Here is a 19,754-nt window from a genome sequence, read left to right as displayed (position 1 = left end):
TCCTTCATTGGAGTTCAGTTGTGTTTAATTAAACTGATAGGGCACTGATAGGTACACACCTGTCTATATAAGACCTCACACCTCACAGTGCAAGTCAGACCAAATGAGAATCATTAAGTCAAAGGAACTGGCCAATGAGTTTAGAGACAGAATTGTGGCAAGGCACAGATCTGGTCAAGGATAAAAAAAAGAATTTCTGCAGTACTCGAGGTTCCTAAGAGCACACTGGCCTCCATAATCTTTAAATGGAAGAAGTTTGGGACCACCAGAAGTCTTCCTAGACCTGGCTGTCCAGCCAAACTGAACAATCGTGGGAGAAGAGCCTTGGTCAGAGAGGTAAAGAATAACCCAAAGATCACTGTTGCTGAGCTCCAGAGATGCAGTAGGGATATAGGAGAAAGTTCCACAAAGTCAACGATCACTGCAGCCCTCCACCAGTCAGGCCTTTATAACAGAGTGGCCCAGCAGAAGCCTCTCCTCAGTGCAAGACGTATGAAAGCCCGCATAGAGTTTGCTTAAAAAAAACAAAAAAACATGAATGACTCCCAGACTATGAGAAATAAGATTCTCTGGTCTGATGAGATGAAGATAGACCTTTTTGGTGATAGTTCTAAGCGGTATGTGTGGAGAAAACCAGGCACTGCTCATAACTTGCCCAATACCATCCCAACAGTGAAAATACAGTGGTGGCAGCATCCTGCTATGGGGGTATTTTTCAGCTGCAGGGACAGGATGACTAGTTGCCATTTAAGGAAACATGAATGATGCCAAGTACAGAGATATCCTGTATGAAAACCTCTTCCAGAGTGTTCTGGACCTCAGACTTGGCCAAAGGTTCACCTTCCAACAAGACAATGACCCTAAGCACACAGCTAAAACAACAAAGGAGTCTCTTCAGAACAACTCTGTGACCATTCTTGACTGACCCAGCCAGAGCCCTGACCTAAACACAATTGAGCATCTCTAGAGAGACAGGAAAATGGCTGTCCAGCAACGTTCACCATCCAACCTAACAGAACTGGAGAGGATCTGCGAGGAAGAATGGCAGAGGATCCCCAAATCCAGGTGTGAAAAACTTATTACATCATTCCAAAGAAGACTCGTGGCTGTACTAGCTCAAAAGGGTGCTTCTACTCAATACTGAGCAAAAGGTCTGAATACTTATGACCATGTGATATTTCAATTTTTTTTTTAATCAATTTGGAAAAATTCTGTTTTTTTTCAGTCAAAATGGGGTGCAGAGTGTACATTAATGGGGGAAAATGAACTTATTTTTTGAATTTACCAAATGGCTGTAATGAAGCAAAGAGCTCTGATGTAACATCTGTCATTCTCCTGGGGGTCAGCGGAAGGGTGATACTCTGTAATGTGCAACATCTTGTGGAATTTTTCTGGGACCGTTCTAAGTGCCATCTGCCCATTTTGTGGTTCAATAAAGCAGCCACTCCTCAATAGGCAACTTGATGGACAAAAGTTCTCTATTGCCTAGATCATAGTTCCTTTCAGCCGACAGTAACTTTTTTAGACAGAAGGCACATGGATGCTACTTACCAGGGAAAGACCCTTGAATCAACACAGCCCCGCCCCCCACCTCAGATGCATCAAACTCCACATTAAATGGTTGAGAAACATTGGGTTGAAGGATTGCAGGAGCAGTAGAAAAGCATTTTTTCAAAGAAAGGATGCAGTTGGACCGCCTTGAGAAGTCCATACCTTTCTTTGTCGTGTCAATTAGGGGTTTGACAATCGACGAGAGGTTTTTGATAAACTTACAATAGTAGTTAGCAAACACAAAAAAAGGATTTCTGATTTCCTGGCAGATCCCATTCCAGAACTGCACGAACCTTATCAGGGTCCATCCGGAAACCTGCCGCAGACACTAGGAAACCCAGGAACTGAACCTCATGTATAACAAATACACATTTTTTTAATTTGACATACAGTTTATTTTCCTTGCATAACCTATAACACCTGCCGAACGTGTACCTAATGTGACTTGAGATCAGCTGAGTATATTAAAATGTTGTCATGATACACCACTAAAAATTTACCCACAAGGTGACGAAACATGTTGCTAACAAAATGTTGGAAAATGGCAGGCAGCCTTAGTCAAACCAAAAGGCATGACAACGTTTATCCTAATCAGATTATAGGTTACCTTGAGGTCAAGCTTAAGGTACCTTCACACATAACGATATTGTTAACGATATCGTTGCTATTTGTGACGTAGCAACGATATCGTTAATGAAATCGTTATGTGTGACAGCGACCAACGATCAGGCCCCTGCTGGGAGATCGTTGGTCGCTGAATAAAGTCCAGAACTTTATTTCGTCGCTGGACTCCTGCTGACATCGCTGGATCGGCGTGTGTGACACCGATCCAGCGATGTCTTCACTGGTAACCAGGGTAAACATCGGGTAACTAAGCGCAGGGCCGCGCTTAGTAACCCGATGTTTACCCTGGTTACCATGCTAAAAGTAAAAAAAACAAACACTACATACTTACCTACAGCCGTCTGTGCTCTGCACTCCTCCTGTACTGTCTGTGAGCCGGAAAGCAGAGCGGTGACGTCACCGCTCTGCTTTCCGGCTCACAGACAGTACAGGAGGAGAGCAGAGAAGCAGAGTGCAGCGCTGGAGGACAGACAGCGGTAGGTAAGTATGTAGTGTTTGTTTTTTTTTACTTTTAGCATGGTAACCAGGGTAAACATCGGGTTACTAAGCGCGGCCCTGCGCTTAGTTACCCGATGTTTACACTGGTTACCGGGGACCTCGGGATCGTTGGTCGCTGGAGAGCGGTCTGTGTGACAGCTCTCCAGCGACCAAACAGCGACGCAGCAGCGATCCGGATCGTTGTCGGTATCGCTGCAGCGTCGCTTAATGTGAAGGGGCCTTTAGGGAAACATTTTGCCCCAACAATCTGATTAAACATATTGGGAATGAATAAAGATACCTTCACACATAACGATATCGTTAACGATATCGTTGCAACGTCACTTTTTTTGTGATGTAGCAACAATCTCGCTAACGATCTCCTTATGTGTGACAGCGACCAACGATCATGCCCCTGCTGGGAGACCGTTGGTCGTGGGGAATGATCAGGACCTTTTTTTGGTCGCTGATCACCCGCTGTCATCACTGGATCGGCGTGTGTTACGCCGATCCAGCGATGTGTTCACTTGTAACCAGGGTAAACATCGGGTTACTAAGTGCAGGGCTGCGCTTAGTAACCCGATATTTACCCTGGTTACCATTGTAAAAGTAAAAAAAAGTACATACAGTGGGGCAAAAAAGTATTTAGTCAGTCAGCAATAGTGCAAGTTCCACCACTTAAAAAGATGAGAGGTGTCTGTAATTTACATCATAGGTAGACCTCAACTATGGGAGATAAACTGAGAAAAAAAAATCCAGAAAATCACATTGTCTGTTTTTTTAACATTTTATTTGCATATTATGGTGGAAAATAAGTATTTGGTCAGAAACAAACAATCAAGATTTCTGGCTCTCACAGACCTGTAACTTCTTCTTTAAGAGTCTCCTCTTTCCTCCACTCATTACCTGTAGTAATGGCACCTGTTTAAACTTGTTATCAGTATAAAAAGACACCTGTGCACACCCTCAAACAGTCGGACTCCAAACTCCACTATGGTGAAGACCAAAGAGCTGTCAAAGGACACCAGAAATAAAATTGTAGCCCTGCACCAGGCTGGGAAGACTGAATCTGCAATAGCCAACCAGCTTGGAGTGAAGAAATCAACAGTGGGAGCAATAATTAGAAAATGGAAGACATACAAGACCACTGATAATCTCCCTCGATCTGGGGCTCCATGCAAAATCCCACCCCGTGGGGTCAGAATGATCACAAGAACGGTGAGCAAAAATCCCAGAACCACGCGGGGGGACCTAGTGAATGAATTGCTGGGACCAATGTAACAAGTCCTACCATAAGTAACACACTACGCCATCATGGACTCAGATCCTGCAGTGCCAGACGTGTCCCACTGCTTAAGCCAGTACATGTCCGGGCCCGTCTGAAGTTTGCTAGAGAGCATTTGGATGATCCAGAGGAGTTTTGGGAGAATGTCCTATGGTCTGATGAAACCAAACTGGAACTGTTTGGTAGAAACACAACTTGTCGTGTTTGGAGGAAAAAGAATACTGAGTTGCATCCATCAAACACCATATCTTGAACTGTCCTCCCACTTCTCCTCCTGCTCCCTCTTTGATCGGTTACAATCAGGCTTCCGTTCCCATCACTCAACTGAAACTGCCCTAACTAAAGTCACCAATGACCTACTAACTGCCAGGAGCAAGCGACACTACTCTGTCCTCCTTCTCCTGGACTTGTCTTCTGCCTTTGACACTGTAGACCACTCCCTTTTGCTACAAATCCTCTCATCCCTTGGCATCACAGACTTGGCCCTTTCCTGGATCTCGTCATATCTGACAGACCGAACATTCAGTGTCTCCCTCCCCCACACCACCTCCTCACTTCGCCCCTTGTCAGTCGGTGTTCCTCAAGGCTCTGTTCTAGGACCCCTACTCTTCTCCATCTACACTTTCGGCCTGGGACAGCTCATAGAATCCCACGGTATGCAGTACCATCTCTACGCTGACGACACGCAGATCTACCTCTCCGGACCTGACCTCTCCTCCTTGCTTACCAAAATCCCGCACTGTCTGTCTGCCATTTCAGCCTTCTTTTCTGCTCGCTTTCTACAACTGAACATGGACAAAACAGAATTCATCATCTTTCCCCCATCTCACTCTACCCCTCCACCAGACCTATCCATCAATGTCAATGGCTGCTCACTATCCCCAGTCCCACACGCCCGGTGCCTCGGGGTGATCCTCGACTCTGCCCTCTCTTTCAAGCCACATATCCAAGCCCTTGCCTCCTCCTGTCGTCTCAAACTCAAAAATATTTCCCGGATCCGTGCTTTCCTTGACCGCAACACTGCAAAAACGCTAGTGCATGCCCTTATCATCTCCCGCCTCGACTACTGCAACCTCCTACTCTCTGGACTCCCCTCTAGCACTCTGGCACCACTCCAATCCATCCTACACTCTGCTGCCCGACTAATCCACCTGTCCCCCCGCTATTCCCCAGCCTCTCCCCTGTGTCAAGCCCTTCACTGGCTTCCTATCGCCCAGAGACTCCAGTTCAAAACCCTCACACTGACATACAAAGCCATCCACAACCTGTCTCCTCCATACATCTGTGACATGGTCTCCCGGTACCTACCTACACGCGACCTCCGATCCTCCCAAGACCTCCTTCTCTACTCCCCTCTCATCTCTTCTTCCCATAACCGCATCCAAGACTTCTCCCGTGCTTCCCCCATACTCTGGAACTCTCTACCCCAACACATCAGACTTGCGCCTACCATAGAAACCTTCAAAAAGAACCTGAAGACTCATCTCTTCCAACAAGCCTACAGCCTGCAGTGATCCTCAACCTACTGAACAGCCGTACAGCCAGCTCTTCCCTCTCCTAGTGTATCCTCACCCACCCCCTGCAGACTGTAAGCCCTCGTGGGCAGGGTCCTCCCTCCTTATGTACTCGTGTGCCTTGTTATCTGCTCATGTTTAATGTATTTGTCTATATTTGCCCCGTATTCACATGTAAAGCGCCATGGAATAAATGGCGCTATAAAAATGTATAATAATAATAATAATAAATATCTACTGTAAAGCATGGTGGTGGAAACATCATGCTTTGGAGCTGTTTCTCTGCAAAGGGGCCAGGACAACTGATCCGGGTACATGAAAGAATGAATGGGGCCATGTATCGTGAGATTTTGAGTGCAAACCTCCTTCCATCAGCAAGGGCATTGAAGTTGAAACGTGGCTGGGTCTTTCAACATGACAATGATCCAAAGCACACCGCCAGGGCAACGAAGGAGTGGCTTTGTAAGAAGCATTTCAAGGTCCTGGAGTGGCCTAGCCTGTCTCCAGATCTCAACCCTATAGAAAACCTTTGGAGGGAGTTGAAAGTCCGTGTTGCCAAGCGAAAAGCCAAAAACATCACTGCTCTAGAGGAGATCTGCATGGAGGAATGGGTCAACATACCAACAACAGTGTGTGGCAACCTTGTGAAGACTTACAGAAAACGTTTGACCTCTGTCATTGCCAACAAAGGATATATTACAAAGTATTGAGATGAAATTTTGTTTCTGACCAAATACTTATTTTCCACCATAATATGCAAATAAAATGTTAAAAAAAACAGACAATGTGATTTTCTGGATTTTTTTTTCTCAGTTTGTCTCCCATAGTTGAGGTCTACCTATGATGTAAATTACAGACGCCTCTCATCTTTTTAAGTGGTGGAACTTGCACTATTGCTGACTGACTAAATACTTTTTTGCCCCACTGTACTTACATTCCGATGTCTGTCACGTCCCCCGCCGTCAGCTTCCCTGCACTGACTGTCAGCGCCGGCCGTAAAGCAGAGCACAGTGATGATGTCACAGCTGTGCTCTGCTTTACGGCCGGCGGCGCTGACACAGTCAGTGCAGGGAAGCTGACAGCGGGGGACGTGACAGACATCGGAATGTAAGTATGTACTGTTTTTTTTTTTACCTTTATAATGGTAACCAGGGTAAATATCGGGTTACTAAGCGCGGCCCTGCACTTAGTAACCCGATGTTTACCCTGGTTACCCAGGGACTTCGGCATCGTTGAAGACAGTTTCAACGATGCTGAAGTCTTTCCCCGGATCGTTGGTCGCTGGAGAGAGCTGTCTGTGTGACAGCTCCCCAGCGACCACACAACAACTTACCAACGATCACGGCCAGGTCGTATCGCTGGTCGTGATCGTTGGTAAGTTGTTTTGTGTAACGGTATCTTAAGGCTCAAGGACAGTAATCCAATTTAACTAATGAAAATCTAAACAGGAACACTGGCCTCCATGTTTCTTTTTAACAAAGAACCCCGCCGGTATGGGTGAAGAGGAGGGTCTAATATTTCCCTTAGCAAAACTCTCAGAGATGTAATTCTTCATAGCCTGCCTTTCAGGGCCATATAGATTATACAATCTGGTGTTGGATAATTTCACTCCAGGGAGCAAGTTTACAGGGCAATCATACACACGGTCTGGAAGCAGTTCCTGACACCCCTTTTCTGAAAACACATCCACAAAATCAGACAGAAAAAATGGTGTGATTTTAGTGGAAACAGTAGAAATGATGGTACCTAGGCAATTATTTTTGCAGAAATCACTTCATTTGACTATTATTTTCTGGACTGACAGTCAATAACCGAAGTATGCACAGTTAGACAGGGAAGGCCTAACACAATAGGAGTAGGGAGACCTTCCAAGATATAACAAGAAGGGAGCTCCCTGTGAAGAGCCCCTATGCACAGGTTAACATTATGCACTACTTGCGTAAAATTTCCCTCACCGAGAGGTGCAGAGTCAATTGCAAATATGGGGAAGGGCTTCGCCACAGTTTACAAGGAAGACCTTGTATATCTAAGAGGATAGATATTTTCTCAGTTTTCATTCCAATAACCACTTCTGTGGGTAAGAAAAACTGAAATATGCATGCAGAGGAGACATATACACCCAGGTTATCTTCCACACAACCTGGGGTTTTAAATTTTCTGACGGCTTTTGTGCTTTAATAAAGAAGGACAGACCCCAATGAAATACCTTTTTCACCACAGAAAAAGACAATCCCAGTTTTGTGGTGAACCGCAAGAGACTCAATGAGGGGAGGCACCTCCTAACTGCATCTATTCTTCAGAGCACAAAGAGAGAACCTTGGTTTTAAGAAATACCATGAAGGGCAGAGTCACAGCAGGTCTGACCATGAGGCATAAATCTATGCATATGGCCATAGCCATGGCAAGCTCAAATGACTCAGGAGTTTAAAAAAAACTCTAGTTCGTCTTTTAATCTTTTAGACAGGCCTTGAAAAAACTGACTCCTAAAAGCAGGATCATTCCACGGGGTGTCAGTGGCCTATCTACGGAACTCTGAGCAAAATTCCTCTACTGGCCAGTCTCCCTGCTGGAGCTTATGTAGCTTAGACTAAGCAAGGGAGACATAATGTCCCAGACCATCAAACATAAGGTCTAGAGCCTCAAAAACAATCAACCAACCAGAGAAACAGTGAGTCTGGTAGAAGTGAAAAGGCCCACGATTGAGTATCTCCTTGAAGGAGAGAATTAACAATCCCAACTCCATTGCTCCTCACTTCCAGATGAGCGAGGAATCTTGCAGTCTTCATGGAACACAACAAATTTATCCCATCCCCCAGAAAACCTACGCGGGAGGGCCACCTTAGATTCTGGTTCAGCCTGACTACCCGCCAGACCAACAGTCTGCTGCTGTGAGACCCTAGATTGCAGGCCTGACAGTTCAAGTGACAAGCTCTGCAATTGTTTGACAAGACTGCAACGAGATCCATAACAAGATTTAAAAAAATGTGGGGCCATGAAAATGTCATGCTGTGACGGCCTTTGGTAAAAAAAGGGGAGCCTCAAAACTGTCCCTGAAACTGGGACAATAACTATCCCTGTCCTGGTGGTACTCTTGAAGGTAGCTCGGCAAGTCTCTCATCTTACTATGCTGCTGTTAAACCATGATCTGTCTCCTACCCCACCACATGAGGCATGGGACATAAATGTAATCTAAACAAGACACAAAGACAAAACAGGGATATCTGAAAACCTCTGTCATACAAAACCACTTGCCATCAATAGGGAGGAGGATAGGGACAGGGAGGAATAAACTAGATGGGAACAGGGACGAGGAGATAAACACACACATACTACAGCAAACCACAGATCACTACTACAACAACTCTACTCCAACCACTTACCAATAGCACACAGCACAGGAAGTTGAATCTGTTAACGACAAGAAGGTCTGACCAGTTTTTATAGGATGAGGTAATGATCAGAAGCAGCTGAAATGGAGCTCTATGTTTCTGACCAGCATAGAAATGGTTTCTAATCTCTTCAGCACCAGAGTAAGCTAAATCCATTTAATATGGAACACACCATCTCTAAAGAAGACTTGCAATTCATTACCCAATGTGAGTGTCTATCTCCAGGTCTTCCAGGGGAAAGTGATACCCTTGTGACAGTCATAATGTTAAATCTAAAAACATGAAAAAAAGACATGAAAACATTGGAAATAATTATAAGCTCCATATAACAAAGGACATATTTATGGGACTTGAACATATGATATGTCTTGCAACATTTGCAAATAATTAAGTCAATAATATTAAATACATTCTTAATTTTGAAAATAAGATACCAGGACACTAATAATTGACATTTTAGAGGGCCGCTCCCTGCACCAGGAAGAGTTTAGTGCACAACATAACTTCTGTAGACTAAACAAACACACAAAAAAACTTTCTGCTTTGTTTAGTCTAGTGGAGAGGTCACGTTTTACTGTCTGAACACATCCTGGCTAATCCTAAAAATGCCGCACAGCTTGTTGTTCCTGAAAGGAAGTACCAGATATCTGCAGCATTTATATATAACACTTATCCTTTTTTCTTCTTCACAAATATAGATTATGGAGTTTCTTTGATTGATTGTGATATTGTTATATTTGGATCTATTGAAATGGTGAATGTTGACCGGCTGAAGTCATGAGAGGGAATCATCCTAATAACACATGAACTTTTGGAATATAGAGACTTAGCCATGCAGTATATTACATTTCTGTTTAAGTGGAATGTGACAAAAAATATAACATGCATTAATTTTGTAATGATTGCAACTGGTTGACTTTAAGCACAGTTAACCCCTTGTGGACTGAAAGTTTTGACATCAAGATGCAAATGTTTTTTTTGTTTTTTTCTCATTTGGTTTCCTACATTCCGACCACCATTACTTGTATGGTGTCTTGGATTTTCTGTGACAAGCTGTGCATTGTTATGGAACTGTTTGGGGGCACACATGTCAGTGTTAAGTTTACCAAAAACGTAACATTCATTTTTTCTTTTATATTTTTTTTACCCTATTATATTATTTTAAATATTTGTTCTTTTTATTGTTACTTTTAATATATTTTTGTTTTTCATCCTCAGAAAGGATCCTGATTCCACTTTGTAATACAGTGGCATATAAATTTTTGTGAGAAACTCACAACTAGTCGCAAGCTTGGTTACACTGAGATCACAGCACAGAAAAACTACTAGGCGTACGCAACGTATGAATGCAGAGAATGGCTGGTTCACACAATACACTTTTGATACTTTTTTTTAAATTTTGCCACAATTTTCCAAACATTCTGTAAAATTAGAGAACAGGAAAGAAACCCTGAAATGGTGGACTATCATAAAATACTGGACAAGAAATATTCAAATAACATAGCATTTATTAAACATATAGTGGCAAACAGTGGTACTGTATAAGAAACATGTGCACGTATCAGGACAGTTTTGCGTAAAAATATATTTAATAGAATATTTATAGAAATACAGTGGGGCAAAAAAGTATTTAGTCAGTCAGCAATAGTGCAAGTTCCACCACTTAAAAAGATGAGAGGCGTCTGTAATTTACATCATAGGTAGACCTCAACTATGGGAGACAAACTGAGAAAAAAAAATCCAGAAAATCACATTGTCTGTTTTTTTAACAATTTATTTGCATATTATGGTGGAAAATAAGTATTTGGTCAGAAACAAAATTTCATCTCAATACTTTATAATATATCCTTTGTTGGCAATGACAGAGGTCAAACGTTTTCTGTAAGTCTTCACAAGGTTGCCACACACTGTTGTTGGTATGTTGGCCCATTCCTCCATGCAGATCTCCTCTAGAGCAGTGATGTTTTTGGCTTTTCGCTTGGCATCACGGACTTTCAACTCCCTCCAAAGGTTTTCTATAGGGTTGAGATCTGGAGACTGGCTAGGCCAGTCCAGGACCTTGAAATGCTTCTTACGAAGCCACTCCTTCGTTGCCCTGGCGGTGTGCTTTGGATCATTGTCATGTTGAAAGACCCAGCCACGTTTCATCTTCAATGCCCTTGCTGATGGAAGGAGGTTTGCACTCAAAATCTCACGATACATGGCCCCATTCATTCTTTCATGTACCCGGATCAGTCGTCCTGGCCCCTTTGCAGAGAAACAGCCCCAAAGCATGATGTTTCCACCACCATGCTTTACAGTAGGTATGGTGTTTGATGGATGCAACTCAGTATTCTTTTTCCTCCAAACACGACAAGTTGTGTTTCTACCAAACAGTTCCAGTTTGGTTTCATCAGACCATAGGACATTCTCCCAAAACTCCTCTGGATCATCCAAATGCTCTCTAGCAAACTTCAGACGGGCCCGGACATGTACTGGCTTAAGCAGTGAGACACGTCTGGCACTGCAGGATCTGAGTCCATGGTGGCGTAGTGTGTTACTTATGGTAGGCCTTGTTACATTGGTCCCAGCTCTCTGCAGTTCATTCACTAGGTCCCCCCGCGTGGTTCTGGGATTTTTGCTCACCGTTCTTGTGATCATTCTGACCCCACGGGGTGGGATTTTGCATGGAGCCCCAGATCGAGGGAGATTATCAGTGGTCTTGTATGTCTTCCATTTTCTAATTATTGCTCCCACTGTTGATTTCTTCACTCCAAGCTGGTTGGCTATTGCAGATTCAGTCTTCCCAGCCTGGTGCAGGGCTACAATTTTGTTTCTGGTGTCCTTTGACAGCTCTTTGGTCTTCACCATAGTGGAGTTTGGAGTCAGACTGTTTGAGGGTGTGCACAGGTGTCTTTTTATACTGATAACAAGTGTAAACAGGTGCCATTACTACAGGTAATGAGTGGAGGAAAGAGGAGACTCTTAAAGAAGAAGTTACAGGTCTGTGAGAGCCAGAAATCTTGATTGTTTGTTTCTGACCAAATACTTATTTTCCACCATAATATGCAAAAAAAATGATAAAAAAAACAGACAATGTGATTTTCTGGATTTTTTTTTCTCAGTTTGTCTCCCATAGTTGAGGTCTACCTATGATGTAAATTACAGACGCCTCTCATCTTTTTAAGTGGTGGAACTTGCACTATTGCTGACTGACTAAATACTTTTTTGCCCCACTGTATGTAGTTGAATATATGGGCCTAATATAAAAAGTAGCGGACCAGAAGGGAAAACAATTTAAATGAATTAAAATATATTTTATATTTTTGATTATTGATCACAATATAAAAATGTAGTAAAGATTAAAATATAGATGTGTGATCACGTAAAACAGCGCCCAAAGATAATCGAATATAGGAAAAAATTACACAGAAAATAAATTAAATAGAAAAAATGTGCAAAGAAAATCAGTGAAAATGACTGAAAATAAATAATGCTAACAAAAATAATTGTATATATAGTGTTAAATAAGTAGGTGAGGAAAAATAAATAATCATAGTCAATATGTGAAAAAAATCAAACCCCCAAAGAGGCAAAGAAAAATTTTTTTAACAGTGACCAAAAAAATGCAATTTTGGCCACACTTTGCAATTATTTAATTATATAGTTATATGTGGGTGGGCCCATAAGTGTCTGAATGTGTACTCATTCTGCAAAATTGTAAGTTTTTGCTGCATATTTGGAAAGTCACATCAAACACATCATGTCAATGGTGAGAAAGTCATAATTTGCAAAATTGAAAATTAAGTACATTCCATGGGAACGTAGACAAAGGATATTAACCCCTTTCTGACATTAGACGTACTATCCTGTCGAGGTGGTATGGGCCCGTATGACCACCGACGGGATAGTACGTCATCACCGCTCAGCCGCGCTCAGGGGGGGAGCCCGGACGATCGCGACCGGGTGTCAGATGACTATCACAGCTGACATCCGGCACGGACTGCTCACGGTACTTTAACCCCTGGAACACTGCAATCAAACCTGATCGCAGTGTTCCAGCGGCATAGGGAAGCCTTGCGCAGGGAGGGGGCTCCCTGCGTGCTTCCCTGAGACCCTCGGAGCAATGCGTCTCCTCCATCCTCCTTCTTGCAGGCCTTGGATCCAAGATGGCTGCGGGGCTCCTTCTGGGTCTTGCAGGGAGTCGGCTTGCAAGCGCCTGCTCAGCTATCTGACACTTTACCATGATGTCCCACACTGTAAAAAAAAAAAAGACTAAATAAATTTTTTAAAAATTGTTCCATTAAATACATTTCTTTATGTAAATTAAAAAAGCCAAACAATAAAAGTACACATATTTGGTATCGCCGCGTCCGTAACGACCCGACCTATAAAACTGTCCCACTAAAAACTAGGCAAAAAACAATGCTTTATCATCATACCGCCGAACAAAAAGTGGAATAACACGCGATCAAAAAGACGGATATAAATAAACATTGTACCGCCGAAAACGTCATAAAAAAATTATAGCCCTCAGAATAAAGCGATGCAAAAATAATTATTTTTTCTATAAAAGTTTTTAATTGTATAAAAGCGCCAAAACATATAAAAATGATATAAATGAGGTATCGCTGTAATCAGGGGTGCACATAGGGGTGCACAGGCACAGGACTCAGCACACCACTCAGGTATCATTTTATACACATATATATCGCTATAAAGCCTCCCTCACGAGTATTTCACTGTTAACCTGGTGATCACATCTTATTTAATATATCCCCTCCTTCTTTGGCATATTATATGTGCACACATATATGTATATATTGCTGAGTAAGAATGAAAAAACCTTACAACCCACATATTATTTAAACATGCCTCTCTGGTACTAGTTACCACTATGATATGGTTTTTTGCACTTTATATTCATCTATATAAATTCATTTATGGTCAGGAGTTCACCCTATTTTGATGGTTTGTTTACAAATAGCACTTTGTTGCACTTTATTTGATGAAAAATCTTTTTTTATCGTATGCGGTGTTATTTGCACGTATTCATTTTATTGTTCTTGCTATTTTGCACAATTTGAGATGCATGGCGGTATAACTTAGGATACATGGGTTGTTACATATGATTACAATCATATGCTCTAAGGTATTTTTTGTTTCCCTGGTCCTGTGCACGTTCTGTAAAAAATTTTTTTTATATATTTAAAAAAAAATTGTGTAACCCTTTGCCACATTTAATTAATAAAGGCATATTTTTATCTCATCTTGCTTGTACACTTTTTGGTGTTATTCATATTCAGTATTTGCTTTGGTTGAACTCCTACTGACACAAAGAATAAAACTGCTTTATCAATTTTACCAAACATGGAATGGTATAAATGTTCCCCCCCCCCCCAAAGAAATTCACAAATTGCTGGTTTTTGTTCATTCTTCCTAACAAAAATTGGAACAAAAAGCGATCAAAAAGTCATGTGCCCAAAAATGATACCAATAAAAACGTTAACTTGTCACGCAAAAAACAAGACCTCACATGGCTCTGTGGCCCAAAATATGGAAAAATTATAGCTCTCAGAATGTGGTAATGCAAAAAATATTTTTTGCAATAAAAAGCGTCTTTTAGTGTGTGACAGCTGCCAAACATAAAAACCCGCTATAAATAGTAAATCAAACCCCCCTTTATCACCGCCTTAGGAAAAAATAATAAAATAAAAAAATGTATTTATTTCCATTTTCCCATTAGGGTTAGGGTTGGGGCTAAAGTTAGGGTTAGGGCTAAAGTTAGGGTTGGAGCTAAAGTTAGGGTTAGGGTTGGGGCTAAAGTTAGGGTGGGGCTAAATTTATGGTTAGGGTTGGGGCTAAATTTAGGGTTAGGGTTGGGGCTAAATTTAGGGTTAGGGTGGGGCTAAAGTTAGGGTTGGGACCAAAGTAAGGGTTAGGGTTGGGGCTAAATTTAGGGTTAGGGATGGGGCTAAAGTTAGGGTTGGGGCTAAAGTTAGGGTTGGGGCTAGAGTTGGGGTTAAGGTTTGGATTATGTTTACGGTTGGGTTAGGGGTGTGTCAGGGTTAGGGGTATGGTTAGGGTTGGGATTAGGGTTAGGGGTGTGTTGGGGTTAGGGATGTGTTGGGGTTTGGATTAGGGTTAGGGGTGTGTTTGGGTTAGGGGTGTGGTTAAGGTTGGGATTAGCGTTAGAGGTGTGTTGGGGTTAAGGGTGTGGTAAGGGTTGGGATTAGGCTTAGGGGTATGTTGGGGTTAGGGTTGGAATTAAAATTGGGAGGTTTCCACTGTTTAGGCATACCAGGGGCTCTGCAAATGCAACATGACGTCCGATCTCAATCCATACAATTCTGCGTTGAAAAAGTAAAACGGTGCTCCTTCCCTTCCAAGCTCTGCTGTGCACCAAAACAGTGGTTTACCCCCACATATTGGGTATCAGCGTACTCAGGATAAATTGGACAACAACTTTGGGGGTCCAATTTCTCCTGTTACCCTTGGGAAAATAAAAAACTGGGGGCTAAAATATAATTTTTGTGGGAAAAAAAGGATTTTTTTATTTTCACGGCTCTGCATTATAAACTTTAGCGAAACACTTGGGGGTTCAAAGTGCTCACTACACAGCTAGATAAGTTCATTAGAGGGTCTAGTTTCCAAAATGGGGTCACTTGTGGGAGGTTTCTACTATTTAGGTACATCAGGGGCTCTGCAAATGCAACGTGACGCCCACAGACCATTCCATCAAAGACTGCATTCCAAAATGCCACTTCTTCCCTTCCGAGCTCTAGCATGTGCCCAAACAGTAGTTTTCTCCCACATATTGGGTAACAGCGTACTCAAGACAAATTGCACAATAACTTTGAGTCCAATTTCTCCAGATACCCTTGGGAAATTACAAAATTGGGGGCTAAAAGATCATTTTTGTGGGAAAAAAATATTTTTTTAATTTTCATGGCTCTACATTATAAACTTCTGTGAAGCACTCTGGTGTTCAAAGTGCTCACCACACATCTAGATAAGTTCCTTAGGAGGTCTACTTTCCAAAATGGGGTCACTTTTGGGGGGTTTACACTGTTTAGGCACATCAGGGGCTCTCCAAACGAGACATGGCGTCCCATCTCAATTCCAGTCAATTTTATATTGAAAAGTCAAATGGCGCTCCTTCCCTTCTGAGCTCTGCCATGCGCCCAAACAGTGGTTTACCCCCACATATGGGGTATCAACGTACTCAGGACAAGTTGTACAACAACTTTTGTGGTCCAATTTCTCCTGTTACCCTTGGTAAAATAAAACAAATTGGATCAGGAGTAAATCTTTTGTGAAAAAAGTTAAATATTAATTTTTTTTAAACATTCCAAAAATTCATGTGAAACACCTGAAGGGTTAATAAACTTCTTGAATGTGGTTTTGAGCACCTTGAGGAGTGAAGTTTTAGAATGGTGTCACACTTTGGTATTTTCTATCATATAGACCCCTCAAAGTGACTTTAAATGTGATGCGGTCCCTAAAAAAAAAAGGTGTTGCCAAAATGAGAAATTGCTGGTCAATTTTAACCATTATAACTCCCTAACAAAAAAAAAATTGTTTCCAAAATTGTGCTGATGTAAAAGTAGACATGTGGGAAATGTTACTTATTAAGTATTTTGTGTGACATATCTCTGTGATTTAAGAGCATGAAAATTCAAAGTTGGAAAATTGCAAAATTTTCAGAATTTTCACCAAAGTTCCCTTTTTTTCACAAATAAATTCAAGTAATGTCAAGGAAATGTTACCACTAACATGAAGTACAATATGTCACGAGAAAACAATGTCAGAATCACCGGGATCCGTTGAAGAGTTCCAGAGGTATAACCTCATAAAGGGACAGTGGTCAGAATTGCAAAAATTAGCCCGGTCATTAACATGCAAACCACCCTTGGGGGAAAAGGGGTTAAAAGAGTATTTTTATGTAGATTTTGAAGTGAATCTGCCTTCAAATCCAAGTAAAAAATGTGAGAACTTACTAGCCTAACAACAAAATTAATGAGATTTTTTTGTATTTTTAAGCAGCATTTCAATTCTTAGGATATGTTTTCACTATGTTATTACCCTGTTTTTGTTGCCAATTTTTAAAAGCGATGCAAAAAAACGCAACAAGGAGGCATGGTGTGAACACATCCTAAGTGTTCAGTGTGCAGCAGCCAGTAAAAATGTCAGCCTGCTGATCGGAATGACCAAGATACCTAAATGGAAAAAAGTGAAAGATAATCAAGGGAAAATTGAATCTTGCCCAATGGCCATTTTTCTATGGTGTAGCTTTGCCTGCTCAAGATAACCCTCTGGGGTTCATTTACAAGTCAATTTTTCATGCATTTTTCATCTATTTTTTTCACAAATAGCACTAATAGCTATGGCAGTGTATAGTGCTATTCATATGTCTGTGATAATTTGCGAACCAAGTGGTCTATGCAAAATGGCGGAGGCATGTCTAATCAAATTTGGCAATAAAAGTCTCTGCGACTGTGAAAAAAAAAATCGGACAGTACTCGGTGGTCATCAATGTACTGTCCGTTTTTCTCTGACTGACAGAAAGAAGGTTGAGAAACTTTCTATTGTTTGGAACAGCATAATAATACTGATGTGGGACATAATTCTTTCCTTCTTGGTTTATTGAGATTTGTTTTGACTCATAATTATTTAATTTTTTATTTGTTTTTTTTTATCGCCGGGGCAGAGCGGCTCTGGTGAATCTCCACTAGGTAACTAGGATCATATGTATTGGCTATTTATCCTATGGCCTTCATGAGGTATAAATGTCTTAAAGGAGTACAATATAGTGAGACTACCATTGATATTCAGATGGCGACTTGCTATATAAATATTTATATACATTTTAATTATTAATATATATGGGATCTATTTTGATCTGGTGACTTTGGCACCACTTTCCTTGTGAGTTTCTGTACTTGTATTTTGCTATGACTGATAATAATTACCTACTGGAGTGTTGTATTTTTTAATATACATGGTTGATAATATGTCACTATTAACCTCTTAAGCCCCGAGGGTGGTTTGCACGTTAATGACCGGGCCAATTTTTACAATTCTGACCACTGTACCTTTATGAGGTTATAACTCTGGAACGCTTCAACGGATCTTGTCAATTCTGACACTGTTTTCTCGTGACGTATTGTACTTCATGTTAGTGGTAAAACTTATTCGATATAACTTGCGTTTATTTGTGAAAAAAATGGAAATTTGGCGAAAATTTTGAAAATTTCGCAATTTTCCAAATTTGAATTTTTATACCCTTAAATCACAGAGATATGTCATGCAAAATACTTAATAAATAACATTTCCCACATGTCTACTTTACATCAGCACAATTTTGGAACCAAAATTTTTTTTTGTTAGGGAGTTATAAGGGTTAGAAGTTGACCAGCAATTTCTCATTTTTGCAACACCATTTTTTTTTTAGGGACCACATCTCATTTGAAGTCATTTTGAGGGGTCTATATGACAGAAAATACCCTAGTGTGATACCATTCTAAAAACTGCACCCCTCAAGTTGCTCAAAACCACATTCAAGAAGTTTATTAACCCTTCAGGTGTTTTACAGGAATTTTTGGAATGTTTAAATAAAAATGAACATTTAACTTTTTTTCACACAAAATTTATTTCAGCTCCAATTTGTTTTATTTTACCAAGGGTAAAAGGAGAAAATGGACACCAAAAGTTGTTGTACAATTTGTCCTGAGTACGTTTATACCCCATATGTGGGGATAAACCACTGTTTGGGCGCATGGCAGAGCTCGGAAGGAAAGGAGTGCCATTTGACTTTTCAATGCAAAATTGACTGGAATTGAGATGGGACGCCATGTTGCGTTTGGAGAGCCCCTGATGTGCCTAAACATTGAAACCCCCCACAAGTGACACCATTTTGGAAAGTAGACCCCTTAAGGAACTTATCTAGATGTGTGGTGAGCACTTTGACCCACCAAGTGCTTCATAGAAGTTTATAATGCAGAGCCGTAAAAATAAAAAATCATATTTTTTCACAAAAATGATTTTTTAGTCCCCAGTTTTGTATTTTCACAAGGGTAACAGGATAAATTGGACCCCAAAAGTTGTTGTCCAATTTGTCCTGTGTACGCTGATACCCCATATGTGGGGGGGAAGCACTGTTTGGGCGCATGGCAGAGCTCGGAAGGGAAGGAGCGCCATTTGGAATACAGACTTAGATGGATTGGTCTGCAGGCGTCACGTTGCATTTGCAGAGCCCCTGATGTACCCAAACAGTAGAAACCCCCCACAAGTGACCCCATATTGGAAACTAGACCCCCCAAGGAACTTATCTAGATGTGTTGTGAGAACTTTGAACCCCAAGTGTTTCACTACAGTTTATAACGCAGAGCCGTGAAAATAAAAAAAATCTTATTTTTCCCACAAAAATGATTTTTAGCCCCCCACATTTTTATTTTCCCAAGGATAACAAGCGAACTTGGACCCCAAAAGTTGTTGTCCAATTTGTCCTGAGTACGATGATACCCCATATGTTGGGGTAAACCCCTGTTTGGGCACACCGGAGAGCTCGGAAGGGAAGGAGCACTGTTTTACTTTTTCAACGCAGAATTGGCTGGAATTGAGATCGGACGCCATGTCGCGTTTGGAGAGTCCCTGATGTGCCTGAACAGTGGAAACTCCCCAATTCTACCTGAAACCCTAACACACCCCTAACTCTAATCCCAACGGTAACCCTAACCACACCCCTCACACTGACACACCCCTAATTCTAATCCCAACCCTAATCCCAACCGTAAATATAATCCAAACCCTAACCCTAACTTTAGCCCCAACCCTAACCCTAACTTTAGCCCCAACCTTAACCCTAACTTTAGCCCCAACCCTAACCCTAGCTTTAGCTCCAACCCTAGCCCCAACCCTAGCCCTAACCCTAGC

Source organism: Ranitomeya imitator, chromosome 6, assembly GCF_032444005.1.
Source record: "Ranitomeya imitator isolate aRanImi1 chromosome 6, aRanImi1.pri, whole genome shotgun sequence".
Classification (NCBI taxonomy): domain Eukaryota; kingdom Metazoa; phylum Chordata; class Amphibia; order Anura; family Dendrobatidae; genus Ranitomeya; species Ranitomeya imitator.
Note: the sequence above shows the minus strand (reverse complement) of the source record.